General features: G+C 40.4%; 1 protein-coding gene across 6 annotated transcripts in view; it reads left to right on the forward strand.

Annotated features, from left to right (window-relative positions):
* Positions 1–14,951, forward strand: part of ppp6r3 (protein phosphatase 6, regulatory subunit 3) — a 108,600-nt gene that overhangs the window by 1,666 nt on the left and 91,983 nt on the right. For all 6 annotated transcript variants that reach the window (XM_080190246.1, XM_080190247.1, XM_080190248.1 and 3 more), the window contains exon 2: positions 9,331–9,411. The gene's annotated coding sequence lies outside the window, so the exon portion shown is untranslated. The remainder of the gene's footprint in view (positions 1–9,330; positions 9,412–14,951) is intronic.

Here is a 14,951-nt window from a genome sequence, read left to right on the forward strand (position 1 = left end):
AGTTAGATCACATGTCTGGTTTGTATGGCTCCTAGAATGAGGCCATTTGTACCATCAAGTCTGTGCTGGCTTGCTGTGATAGCATTTTTGCTCATCCCACTTCTATTCCATCTCCCTGTAGCTCTGCAATTTTTTTCCCTTCAGCTGCTTATTCAATTCCCTTTTGAAAATCATGATTGAATCCATTTCCACTATCCTTTCAGCTGTACATTCCAGATTGTATCCACTTGCTGTATTTTTTTTAAAGAGTAAGGTTTTCCTCATGAAAGTGGACCTGGTTCAGAACCCAGTGCGTTGGACTATATTTCCATGGGTTTACTGGAGTTTGACTTTCCAAATTCCTCTTTGTTCTCTTTGATACAAATAATAATTAATATGACAGGTTTTTGTCTAAGATACATTGAACCAGGTTAAAATTCATCGCTATAACCATCTTTAAATTGTGAGCAGACTGTAGGAATTATTTGATGTGTACTTTGGAATCTGAGTGGTTGCTATAATCTGACATTGCAATTATAGTTAATACTCTTATTAATGCTGGTGGGAGAGATATTGCAAGTGGATCAAACTTGAGCAAATTATTTAAGCACTACTATTATTGCCAGCTACAAAAATTAAGTATCAGGTCTTGCATCATAATTAATCTTAATATCGCTTGCCTCCTGTTGCCTTAACTATAGTGAAGCATAATGGTTGGAAGAGCATATTTCTACAAAATTTAACAAGAAAAACAATGTGAGCTTATGTTCCTCTTTTTAAATCAAAGATATTCTGATTATTCTGTTCTGACCTTCCATCATGCTTTATATTTCTCAGATTTCAACTTTAAACTGTGGATTGGTTACAAACAAATTAATGCTTTGACATGCTGACCTTAGAACTTGCAGCCTTATTATTGGAAATTAACATGTGTCTTATCTTGGTTCACAAACATCTGTGCATCTAAAATAATAGATTTTTCCAAATGTCTTGCTTAATTTCTATATTTGTGTTTAATGAGAAATATTTTTTAGGAAATATGCTTAAGTTTGTTTGCTTACTTCAAAAATGGAGTCTGAAAACATTGTAATGATCTGTAATTGCTGAGCCTTGCTACTTGCTGCATGTGCACATTTGGAATACCATAGGATTGTTTTAAACTAATACTGTTTAAATTTGGTTGTTTGGATTTCCAAAAAAGGTTAATTTATTATTTGATAGTTAATAAAATAGATTTTTAGCTTCTGTTCTAAAGTTAAGTTCCTGATCTTTACTGACAAACTCCTCTCGCACAAAATATTATTGGCCATGAGCTTGAATAAGTCAACTTTATTTTCAGCGCTTCATTACTCGAGAAAATTCTGCCTGTTGCTTTGTTTAAATCCATTTGTAGTGTGAAAATATTGATGTAAAGTTGTTTACACTGAATCAGTCGATTGGTTGCAATGTAGATCTGGTGAAGGACAGTATTTGCTGCACCGGTTAGTGGAAAGTTTATTGATTTTTTTTAAAAGTAAAACTTTTACCAGTAATAGGACACTTTTAAAACAGTCAAGATTTGTGTTTAGAAAGGTGACCTTAGAATAATTTTTCATACAAATTAGTGTTTTTACAATTTTTGTGTGGCATTTCAAAATTATTCCTAATCGTTGATTTCATATTCAACTTTGAAAGGTTTCACTTTTGTAGGGTTTGGTCTCCAAATCTAATCTGTATAGTAGAAGGATGGAAAATTGGAAAGTAACTAGTTATGTTACGCTTGTCTTATAATAATCTCTCTATTCTGAACCTTTACTTCTAAAGTTGGGTAAGGTGTACAACTTTGTGTGTTGATGAATATTTTACAGCACAGGGCAGGTGATCTGCACACTTTCCCAAAGAGGTATCAATTTTCTTTTAAAATATTCCTTCCATTGCTTTCTGTAGGTTCAAACAAAACTTTTTGTATCTCGTTTGTACTTTTGATCTCCAAGGAAACAGTCCTAACTTCTCTATTCTGTATATGAAACTGAAATTCCTTATCCCTGAAATCAATCATGACAATATAGATGGGCTGGTTAGATGAGCAGAACAATGGAAAGTGGAATCTAACCCTGAAAAGTGTGAGGTAACGCATTTTAGGAGGAATAACAAGGTAAGGGAATATACAATGAATGGTCAGACCAGAGGAAGTGTGGAAAATAGAGAGGGACCTTGGTGTGTATGTTCATAGATCTCTTAAGACAGCAGGACAGGTAGATAAGGTGGTTTAAAAAGCATATGGCATATTTGCCTTTAGTAACTGAGACATTGAATACATGGAGCAGTCTCAAGCGCTGCTTAGGTCATAGCTGGAGTACTATGTGCAGTTCCGGGCACCAACTAAAGGAAGGAAGTGATTGCACTAGAGAAAGTGCAGAAGATATTCACCCAGGATGCTGCCTGGGTTGCACTATTTTGGCTATCGAGAGACTGGATAGGCTGGGTAGTTTTCCTTGGAGAGGAGAAGGCTGAGGGGGGACCTGATAGAGGTGTATAAAATTGAGGAGCATAGTTGGGGTGAATAGAAAGGAATGTTTTCCCCTTAGCAGAGGGGGCATAGATTTAAGATAAAGAGCAGGAGGTTTATAGGAGAAGATAAATTGTATCACCCAGAGGTGGTGGGAACCTAGAATACTCTGAAAGGGTGGTAGAGGTGGGAAGCCTCCGAAAAGCAATCATTAACCACTACTCTCTGTTTCCTGTCATTTGGTCAATTTCACGTTGCTACTGTCCTTTTTTATTCCTTAAATTCTAACTTTGCTTTTAAGTTTGTTTATCAACTACTTTTGGAAGTCCATGTACAGCACATCAGCATTAACCTCATCAAACCCTTCTGGTACGTCTTCAACCAAAAATGATTAGTTAACCATGATTTGCCATTAGCAAATCCATGCTGGCTTGCCTAAACTATATTTGCCCAGTAATTTTTATCCCAGATTATAATTTCTACAAGCTTCCTTGCCACTAAGATTGACTGGTCTGTCATTGCAGGGCTTACCTTTACACCTTTTTTTGAATAAAGGTAAAACAGTTGCGATTCTCTTCATCTGGTGCCTTTGAACTTGAGGAAAGTGAAAAATTATGTCCAGTGTCTCTGCAATTTCCACCCTCGCTTCCCTTTAAAGCCTTGGATGTATCACGTTTGGCCTTGGTGCTTTATCAACTTTTAATTGAAGACAGTCAATCCAATAGCACTTCTGCACCAATTCTAAACCATTTGAGCATCTGAATTACCTCCTCTTTCACCATGACCTGTGCAACAGTATCTTCCTTGATAAAAGACTGATGCAAAGTATAAATTTAATATCTCAACTATGCTTCCAGCATCCGTGCATAAATCCCCTTTTTGGTCCCTGATTGGCACCACTTTTCCTTCTGCCATTCTCATGCTATTCATATGTCAGCAGAAGACTTTTGTTTTATCTTTTATGTTAGCTGCTAGTCTCTTCTCATACTTCATCTTTGCTTTGCTTATTTGCTGATTGACTTCACCTCTGAACCATCTATATTCTGCACAGTTCTTGGTTTTGTTATCACCTGACATCTGTCATTGGCACACTTCTTTCCGAATCTCTGACCCATCATCTGGATTTGTTTGCTGTACCTTTTTATCTTGATTGTGCTGGAACTATCTCCACTTTAGGGATAGCTCACGTTACAGTTTTGTCTGCCAACCTTTGATTCCACCTTACCTGAATCAGATCAATTCTTACCCATTGAAGTTGGTTTCCCCTCAGTTAATTAATACCCCATCCCCTTTTGAGTCAGGTTTCCATTATAGCCACAACATATATTTCCACATGACTGTACATCTGCAGCTCACTAATCTGCTTTATCCTCAGTTCTTGTATTTTATTTTGGTGCCAGGAATAGTCTGGAGATTACTACTTTGAGGTTCTGATTGTTAACTTCCTACCTAACCCCTAAATTTTGATTGCAGGACTTCAACCCTCTTTTTGACAATGTTGTTTGTACCAATGTGGACAACAACTGATAGCTATTTGCCATGCCTCCTCAAGGTGGTCTGCAACAGTTCAGTGACACGCTTGATCCTTGCACCAGGGAGGCCACATGCCATTATTAATTCCCATCTGCGGCTGTAGAAACATTTCGTTTCTCCAACTATTGACTCTCCAATAACTATTGTTCTTCCAATCTTCTTTATGCCCCTTTGTATAGCTAAGCCACTTGTGGTGCTAGTGATTTGGTTCTAGTTGCACTCCTGATATAACTATAATTTTCATTAGTATTTGAAGCTGAATTCTGGTTGGGAGCGAGATGTGTTCTAGGCCTGCCTCTTTCTTGACGACCTGGTGGTCACGTCATCCAGCATTTCCAAAGCGCTCAACGTCATGGATGTGCCACAATTACAGTAATAGCTGCTCAAGTTCCAAAATCTGAAGCTTGAACAACTACAATTGGTTTGGAGGCAAGGCTGGTGTTGACCATAAAATGTAATTTTTGTTTTTGTCATGCATTTACTCTCTCCCTGATGAGTGAGGAACTGGCATTAAAACCTTTTTTTTGTTTTCCCCTACATATATAGCAAAGGCAATAGAATTAGGACAGGGATGCGTGGAATAAGATAGTAATAAATTCTTCACCTTCAATGTTGACAAAATATGGTGAAGATCTTGATGCTGAGATTTATGATTTACTAAACTTTATCATTCAGAAGTAAATTGCATATCTTGAGAAATGAGCAGTAGGCAGATTGCAAGGACTGAGCATTGTTTCACACCTCTGCTGTCTAGCAATGGGAGTATGGATGGGTGTTTCCAGGGTAATCTCCCCAAATTTTAAAAGTGTCCCAATTGTTCAACAGTTGATGTTTTATTGTTCAGTAACCCTGAATTATAATTCCATGATGCCTATGAGCAGTATTAATTGGAGACATGGTAGCGTTATATCCACTTTGATATGGGCGACTAAAAATGACAGTGAAAGATGCATTTGTCCATCCAACTTGTCCTACGTGGTTGTGATTCCTACTGCATCATCAATAAATTCATCAGCTGTTAGAATCCTTGAAAAGGCAAAAAATATACACACAAATCCAGGCCAATTCACAGGGAAAAAATCTTTTGAAATTCCTCCTCAATCTATGTGAGCAGTTTAAAAATAGTCCAGAAGATCACAGCGTCTAATTTAGATTACAGGATAAATATCCCTTATCAAAAGTGCTGGCTGCCCCAACTAGAAACCAGTTCAGGTCTCTTTAAAGAATACAACAAATCGGGGAATTATAGTCATCCCTTACAACGTGATTTAGTATGAACATCTGCAGACAGAAAAACAGATTTAACATTTCAGTGATCTTTTGTCAGAGTTGTTCCTTTTTCACAGATATTGCCTGATCCGCTCAGTGTTTTCAATGTTTGCTGTTTTTATTTGAGCATTCTACCACCTTGGTTACAAAAGATGAGTAGATTTTTGCGCTGGTAGAAAATCTTAACTGCATGTAATAAATGCACTGAAAGCTTCTCTACAAACTTAAAAAAATGTTGAATGTTATTGGACAGAAATAGGCCCTTTTAGCATATCAAATGCTGTTGCTTGAGAGCAGAACAAAACTGTCTTTATTCTGTTTGTCTTCACCTTCACAATAAAGCAATGCCTACTTGTGTAATTTTCTTTCTTATTCTAGTCACTGTGGTCTTTGAGAAAAATGACATTTTTATGTCCATTGAGATCGTTGCATCTTCGTTTGTATAAATTCCTTGTATTTGACATAATTCCATTCATCTGGTTTTGTCTCAAATCCAAGCTCTGGAGTTGAAAATATGGTGCATTCATGTTTAAAGTTTATTTTATTTATTGGTGTCACAAGTAGCTTACATTAACACTGCAATGAAGTTACTATGAAAATTCCCTAATCGCCACACTCCGTTCGGATATACTGAGGGAGAATGTAGCATGGAGTTTCTGGTGCAGATGGAGGAGGAGAAAGTGGGTTCCCGGACATGCGTCCTTTGTTTGAATAGAGGGAAATACGGTAGGATGAGAGAAGAATTGGCGAATGTGGACTGGGAGAGCGCGTTGGAGGGAGGGTCTGTTGAGGAGCAGTGGAGGATCTTTAAGGAGATCTTTCTTGGTGCTCAACGGAAATTTATTCCGATGGTCAAAAAGGATAGTAGGAGGAGAGGTAATAAGCCGTGGATAACGAAGGAGGTGAAGGAAAGTGTTAAACTAAAAGCGGAGGAATTTAGAGTAGCTAAGAGTAGTGGGCGAGAAGAGGATTGGGAGAGGTTTAAATGTCAACAAAGATTGACAAAGAAGTTGATAAGGAAGGGTAGGAGAAACTATGAAGCTGGGCTAGCGCTTAATATAAAGAAGGATAGCAAGAGTTTTTATAAATATATAAAAAGGAAGAGGCTGGCTAGGGTGAATGTTGGTCCTTTAGAGGATGAGAAAGGGGACCTAGTGGTAGGGGATGGGGATATGGCTAAGGTATTGAATAACTTTTTTGTTTCTGTCTTCACGGAGGAGGACGTGAATAATTTGCTGGGTGTTAGCGATAGAAAGGTGGTAGGACTGGAGGGTCTTAATGACATTACTGTTACTAGAAAGGCGGTGCTCGACAGACTGGAGGGGCTGATTGTGGACAAGTCCTCAGGACCGGATGGAATGCATCCGAGGGTTCTGAAAGAAATGGCGGAGGTGATAGTGGATGCCTTGGTGGTTATTTTCCAAACGTCGCTGGATTCCGGGGAAGTGCCGGATGATTGGAAAACGGCTAATGTTACGCCGTTGTTTAAGAAGGGTGCCAGGCAAAAGGCGGGGAATTATAGGCCGGTTAGTTTAACGTCTGTGGTAGGTAAAATGTCAGAATCTGTCATTAAGGAGGAAATTGCAAGGCATATTGAAGGGAATTGCTTGATAGAGCAGACGCAGCACGGTTTCATTAAAGGGAAGTCGTGTCTGACAAATTTACTGGAGTTCTATGAGGACGTGTCTAGGGCGGTGGATAGAGGAGAGCCGGTGGATGTAGTCTTTCTAGATTTTCAGAAGGCGCTTGACAAAGTGCCTCACAAAAGGTTATTGCAGAAGGTCGAGGGACATGGAGTTGGGGGTAGGGTGTTAGTGTGGATAGAGGATTGGTTGTCAAATAGGAGGCAGAGAGTGGGGGTCAACGGGTGCTATTGGGATTGGCGGATGGTGACTAGTGGAGTGCCCCAGGGGTCGATGCTGGGGCCTCAGCTTTTTACCATTAATATAGATGATCTGGAGGAGGGAACCGAGTGTAGAGTGTCGAAATTTGCTGATGACACCAAGATTGGGGGAAAGGCAAATTGTGCGGAGGGTGTGGAGAGTCTGCAGAAGGATCTAGATAGGCTGGGCGAATGGGCCAGGAAATGGCAAATGGAATTTAATGTTGGCAAGTGTGAGGTGGTCCACTTTGGTAGGAAAAATGGTAGGAAGGACTATTACTTACGTGGCGAAAAACTGCAGCAGGCGACGGTGCAGAGGGACCTCGGGGTCCTTGTGCATGAGTCGCAAAAACCCAGCTTGCAGGTGCAGCAGGTGGTCAGGAACGCGAATGGGATGCTGGCCTTCATAGCGAGGGGGATTGAATATAAAAGTAGGGAGGTCTTGCTGCAGCTGTATAGGGCATTGGTGAGGCCGCAACTGGAGTACTGTGTGCATTTTTGGGCGCCGCACCTGCGCAAAGATATTTTGGCCTTGGAGGGAGTGCAGAGGAGGTTTACTAGGCTGATACCGGAGTTGAGGGGATTGAGCTATGAGGAGAGGCTGAATAAACTGGGCTTGTACTCGTTAGAGTTTAGAAGAATGAGGGGAGATCTCATTGAGATGTATAAGATGTTGAAAGGGATGGATAGGATAGAGGTGGAGAGACTCTTCCCGCTCAGAAAGGACAGTAGGACTAGGGGGCACAGCCTCAAGATAAAGGGGGAGCGGTTTAGAACGGAGTTGAGGAGGAACTTCTTCACTCAAAGGGTGGTGAATCTCTGGAATTCTCTGCCCGTTGAAGTGGTGGAGGCTGCCTCGCTAAATATATTTAAGACGCGGGTTGATGGGTTTTTGATAAGCGAGGGGATTAAGGGTTATGGGGAGAGGGCGGGAAAGTGGAACTGAGCAGCGACAGATCAGCCATGATCTTATTGAATGGCGGGGCAGGCTCGAAGGGCTGGATGGCCTACTCCTGCTCCTATTTCTTATGTTCTTATGTTCTTATGACCAATGCACCTAACCAGCACATCTTTCAGACTCTGGGAGGAAACCCATGCAGACATGGGGAAAACATGCAAACTCCACACAGACAGTGACCTAATCTGCAAATTGAACCAGGTCAATTTCTGAGGCAGCAGTGCTAACCACTGCCACCATGTTGCCCACGTACCATGTCACTGTGTTTTCTGCTTCTTCCTGAAGAAACGTTTTAATGGGAATTGTGGACTTAAAATGCAAAGTGTGCATGTGAGTTCATATTCTTTATCAAGTTTGACTGGATAATTTGTGACATTTATCTAGTATAGTATAGGACGGCACGGTGACACAATGGTTAGCACTGGTGTCTCACAGTGCCAAGGACCCAGATTCGATTCCTGGCTTAGATCACTGCCTGTGTGGAATTTGCACATTCTTCTGGTGTCTGTGTGGGTTTTCTCCAGGCACTCTGCTTTTCTCTCACCATCCAAAGATGTGCAGGTTAGGTGAATTGGCCATGCTAAATTCTCCGTCAGTATACGCGAAAAGGCACCGGAGTGTGACGGCTAGCGGATTTTTCATAATAACTGCATTGCAGTGTGAATATAAGCCTACTTGTGACTAATAAATAAACTTTATGCAAGGACTGATGAGTTGAATGGAGCTTATAACTTAGGCTAACAGGAAAAAAGCAGGTAAACATTTGATGAAATACTATAATCAATATAAATAATAATTACTTGGCTTTTGGACCTGTGCTGCATTTACAGTAAAGCCACAAGAAAGTGATTGAGGTTGGCAGAACTAGTTTTGAATAAGCTTAGAAAAAAAACTTGAAATACATAGTGATTTTTTTTGTTTTGTGAGTTAAGCTTTGAGGAAAATATGACACGCACATCTGCATGTCTTAAGGTCAAATTTTTATACTCATGTTTGGGTGTGGCACTTGTCCATTTTGGAAAATAAGCAGACTAAAGTGTGTGATTGCTTCATTTTCAATCTCCTTTTTGAATGTCCCCAACATGAAATCTGAGGTAGAGAAATAGTTGAATTTTGTTGATTTGTTTTTCTGGGAATTACTCATTCTGGCAAATTAGTCCTTTTGTATTTTTGGAACTAGTTACTTGCCCAGGCACTAATTTGTTTATTTTTTGCTTGCAGTGTCTTGTTTCATTAAATCTTATGGATTCATCTCCTTAACCTTGCTAGAACTGCCATTGTGAAACTGTGTTTCCAGAACAGGTGAGTTACCTCATTTTCCCTCCAATGTAGGACTGCAGTAACCTATATTTTTAAAAAGGAAATGATTTATGCATTTACTGAAGATTCTCTTTCTTGAAAATACTTGTACTCCAGTGCTCCCTTTAACCCAAAAAAAAGTGCCTGAAGGTGATTTGCTTTTAATGCAATCTTTCTGGTTTCCCACTTTACCTTTTATGTATACTCTTTGCCATTTTCATTGAATGCTTGATTCTCCAGGCGTTGAGTGGCAAGAATTGAAGTCTTGAAATCTGAATTGCTTTAGAAATCTTTGTTCTATTTTCAAATCTGGACTTTATAGAAAATAATGACACATTCTTGGCAAAATACAACTGATATAGAAAATAGAAAATGCAGGAAATACAAAGCAAGTCAAGTAGCATCTGTGGAGTTGAAAATAGAGTTAATGTTTCAAGGGGGCAACTTTTCATCAGAGCTGGAAAATGTAAGAGATGCATTGGGTATTAAGCAAGTACAGCACCAAGGAAAGGGATGGGTGGAGAGGCTGTGGTCAGAAGAGATTAAATGATAAAAATGATTGTGATACAAGTTTAAAGGAGATGGTAATGGGACAAGTGAAGCAACAAAAGATGGTTCCAGAGGTGTGAATGCTGAATTATCAGGAGCAGGTAGTGTAAAAAAACTGATGGGGGTGTGGAGAGGGCTGATCTGAAATCACTGAGAGTTGGGAAGGCTATGAAGTGCCTAAATTGAATGGTGAGGGGACTGTTCCTCACTTGGTGTTGAGCTTTGGAGGGAGTGCAGAGGAGGTTTACTAGGCTGATTCCGGAGTTGAGGGGGCTGAACTATGAGGAGAGGCTGAATAAACTAGGCTTGTACTTGTTAAAGTTTAGAAGAATGAGGGGAGATCTCATTGCGACATATAAGATGTTGAATGGGATGGATAGGATAGAGGTGGAGAGGCTCTTCCTGCTCAGAAAGGACAGTAGGACTAGAGGGCACAGCCTCAAGATAAAGGGGGGGGCGGTTTAGAACGGAGTTGAGGAGAAACTTCTTCACTCAAAGGGTGGTGAATCTCTGGAATTCTCTGCCTGTTGAAGTGGTGGAGGCTGCCTCGCTCAATATTTTTAAGACGCGGGTTGATAGGTTTTTGATAGGTAAGGGGATTAAGGGTTATGGGGAGAGGGCGGGAATGTGGAACTGAGCCACGACAGATCAGCCATGATCTTATTGAATAGCGGGGCAGGCTCGAAGGGCTAGATGGCCTACTCCTGCTCCTATTTCTTATGTTCTTATGAGCTTCAATGGAGCAATATTGGAGGCTGAACAGTGAGGGTGGGGTAGAGAAGTAAAAGTCAAACAGCTGGAATCTTGCGATTGTGCTTGCAGTCTGAGTGGGCATGTTCTGCAAAGCAGTCTCCAATATGGAATAGACTGCATCATGAGCAGCAAATACAGTATGCTGAGTCTTAATACTAATAATATGGAGTAGCAAGCCACAGGCTGAACAGTTTAATCCTTTTCATTCTTCACTTTGGAATGACTTACCACTGGAAGATCCTCCAGTTGATGGACATGTAACCTGACACATCTTAATCTCAGGTTGCATGCAACCTAAATACGAGAACATGCGGAACCAAGGAGCAAGCAGCTGGTTACAAAACAGTCATCAGACTAGAGGTTAAAGCATGGATAAGAAATTTCTGCCTTTGGTAGAATTGAGTTTTGATTATCAAATTCTGCTTTTTGAGGTGGTTTTCCCAACCTTTATCGCCTACTCCCTCCGTTGAAGTTGTGGGAGCGGTATATTTGAAATATATTGCACTTTAAAGAGTTTTCAAAAGAGCACAATGTGATTCTGAGCTTACTAATGCAACACAGAAAGGGAGGAAAGTCTGTACAATATGTTGACATGTTGCTTTGTTGGATCTCGCGCCACAGGGGTCAAACGTGGGATGTAAATGTCACAAAGTGCAAATTCTGGGGCCAGTTCCAAAACAGAATGTGGCCTCATGCATGAGGCAGATGGATGCGACATCCCTGAGCATGGCTGTTGACTGGGAGGGAAGTTCTGAATTGGTTAGGATTCTAGGCTATAATCCTTCCAGAAAGTGGTGCAAAGGTACAACTGTACAACTCTTATTTCCCTTTTTCTTCTGTTGATAGCGTTTGCTTTTCAAGTCAGATATGTCTCGGGCAAACTTCTTCTCCCTTTCCCCAACTACCCCTCTGTAGATAATGAATGGCGAGAACTCCTTTCCAGACTATTGTACAGTCTTGGCCTGAAAGTCTCTGCCTTGCTCTCTTGGACCAGTTCTTCTGAACTTTTGTGTGCCAAACTCATTTTCTTGGATATAAAGCACTGGGCAGTAGACCTTTTACTGTACTTATTCTCTAATCTTGGTATTCTGTAAAGCTACTTAGCTTTATTGACCAGCAAGGAAAGTTGAACATGACTGGATTGTTGAAAATTAGCATAAACAGTTGCCTTGACAGAAAGCATGAAATGTTCAACTTATAATTTTCTTCTGCTTTTCTGTTAAAATGAAGCAAAAATTTGAATTTTAAAAATGTTTAGAGATTGTTGCTACCACACTATTTTGGAGAAATCAGAAGGTTATAGAGATAAGGAGGGGTGGGATCATGAAGGAATTTTAAGCTAAGGTGAGAATTTTGAAATGGGGATGTTATGTAACCAGAAGCCAGTGTACATCAGCAAGTGCAGGGATGATAGGTGAACAGGCCTTGATGTGATTAAGGATACTGGCAGTTTGGGATGACCTGGATGAATAGTCAAATCTAAAGGCAACAGAAGTTGTGAATGATTATTTCAGCAGCAGATGAGCTGAGTCAGGGATCGAGATGGGCAGCGTTAGAAATAAAAATAGGTGAACTTAGTGATGACACAGACTTATGTTTGGAGGAAGTCCATCTTGGGGTCAGAACCATCTGGTGCAGCCTCAAAGATGGGTGAAATCAGTGGCTAAGAAGTGCAGTTTATCATGGAAACTGAAGATAATAGTTTTAGTCTTCCAATATTTAATTGGAGGAAATTTCTACTCATCCAGTATTGGATGTTAATTTGATTTATTATAGTCACATGTATTAGTATACAGTGAAAATTATTGTTTCTTGCATGCTATACAGACAAAGCATACTGTACGAAGAAAAGAAAAGGAGTGCAGAATGCAGTGTTACAGTCACAGCTAGGGTATAGAGAAAGATTAACTTAGTGCGCGTTAAGTCCATTCAAGAGTCTGATGGCAGCAAGGAAGAAGCTTATCTTGAGTTGGTTGGTACATGATCTCAGACTTTTGTATCTTTTCCCTTATGGATGAAGGTGGAAGAGAGTATGTCCGGGGTGCATTAGGTCCTTGATTATGCTTTTCTAAGGCAGCGGTAGATAGAGTCACTGGATGGGAGGCTGGTTTGTGTGATGGACTGGGCTATGTTCACAATCCTTTGTTGTTTCTTGCAGTCTTAGGGCAGGTACCATACTAAGCTATGATGCATCCAGCGAGGATGTTTTCTAGGGATGTTGAACAAGTGGTCTGTGAAGTTATAGACAGTGGATGGTTGAGAGCTGGGCATTGTCAGTGTACATGTAGATACTGACATGTTAATAATATACTACAATTGATGTTAAAAAAAACTCATTTATGTTTATGATTTATATCAGCCTTTGGAACTAGAGTATATTCAACTGTAAGAAGAGCTACAAAGTAAATAAAAAATGTTGGATCATGACCTGGAATTCCTCTATGGACACAATTGGAAAATTAGATCTGAAAATTCCTCCAAATGACTCCTTGTCGTAAAATAAGTACACACCTTTTCTGTTTTTACCATCCATCCTATTAAATATAGTTACTCAAATTGGCAAATGGTGGGAAATGGAAATTCATGACCATTGGGAGCGCTGTTCACCATTTAACATAAGTGGTTTGGATTCTGAAATTGATAGTACAATCTCAAAATTTGCTGCTGACCAAATGGAGAGTGCAATTAATAGGAGGATTAAGATAGAAGGAAACAAACTCGCAGAATAGATGTACAGTTGGAAAATGACTTTCAGTAACGAGGTCACATACTCCTTGGAAAATAAGTGATCAAACAGAATAGAGGTGCAGAAGGATTACGAGCAGTAGAAGTACAAATACACAAATCGCTGAAAATAGTGAGGCAGGTTAACGAAACCCTGAAAAGGCAAACTGAATTCATTTTTAGAAGAATAGAATTGAAAAACAGAGAAATTGTGTTAAATTCGAATAGAGCTTTACTTAGACCATATTTGGAGGGCTGTGAACAGTATAGTTTCAGTTGCTAAAGAAGAGACAAGACAAGATTTACAGGAATGGTACCTGATCCAAGAAGTTATATCTATCTGGAAAGATTGAACTGGCTGGGCTTTTCTGGAAAGAAAATACTCTTGAGGGATGACTTGATGGGAGGTTCTAATAGAAACTAGAAGCAGCCGTAGGCCATTCAGCCCTTTTGAGCCTGTTCTGCCATTCGTTTTGATGACAGCTGATCATCAAATTCAATATCCTGATTTTCCCCCCCACTTTCTCCCCTCCATCCATATCCCTTGGTCTCTTTAGCCCCAAGAACTATTTCTAATTTCTTCTTGAAGTCAGACAGTGTTTTCGCCTCAACTACATTCTGTGGTAGTGAATTCCACACATTCACCACCCTCTGGGTGAAGACATTTTTCCTTACCTCAGTTCTAAAAGGTTTACCCCTTATCCTCAAACTATGACTCCTAGTTCTGGACACCCCCACCATTAGGAACATTCATAGAAGCCCAACAGTGCAGAAGGAGGCCATTTGGCCCATCAAGTCTGCACTAACCACAATCCCACCCCAGGTTCTATCCTCTCAACCCCACACATTTACCCCGCTAATCCCTCTAACCTAAACATCCTGGGACACTATGGGCACTTTAGCATGGCTAATTAACATAATGTGCACCTCTTTGGACTGTGGGAGGGAACAGGAGCACCTGGAGGAGAATGTGCAAACTCCACGCAGACAGGTACCCTAGTCGAGAATTGAATCCAGGTCCCTGGAGTTGTGAGGCAGCAATGCTAACTACTGTACCACCCATCCTTTCTGAATCTACCCTGTCTAACCATGTTCGAATTTTATAAGTTTCTATGAGATCCTTCCCACCTCACTCTTTTAAACTCCACTGAATGTATTCCTGGCTGACTTAGTCTCTCATCATATGACAAACCTGCCATCCCAGGAATCAGCCTGGTAAACCTTTGCTGTACTCCCTCTGTAGCAAGGACATCCCTCCTCAGATAAGAACACCAAAACTGTACACACTACTCCAGATGTGGCCTCACCAACACCCTGTACAATTGCAGCAAAACATCCTTATCCCTATACTCAAATCCTCTTGCTGTGATGACCAACGTATCATTTGCCTTCTTTATTGCCAGCTGTACCTCTGTATTTTCAGCGACTGATGCTTGAGGACCAACGTATCATTGAGTATCCACGTCTCTCAATTTACACTCATTCAAGTAATAATCTCTTTCTACTGTAGCTACCAA

The sequence above is a fragment of the Carcharhinus amblyrhynchos genome, chromosome 6, assembly GCF_965287045.1.
Source record: "Carcharhinus amblyrhynchos chromosome 6, sCarAmb.v2.hapA, whole genome shotgun sequence".
NCBI classification, from domain to species: Eukaryota; Metazoa; Chordata; class Chondrichthyes; order Carcharhiniformes; family Carcharhinidae; genus Carcharhinus; species Carcharhinus amblyrhynchos.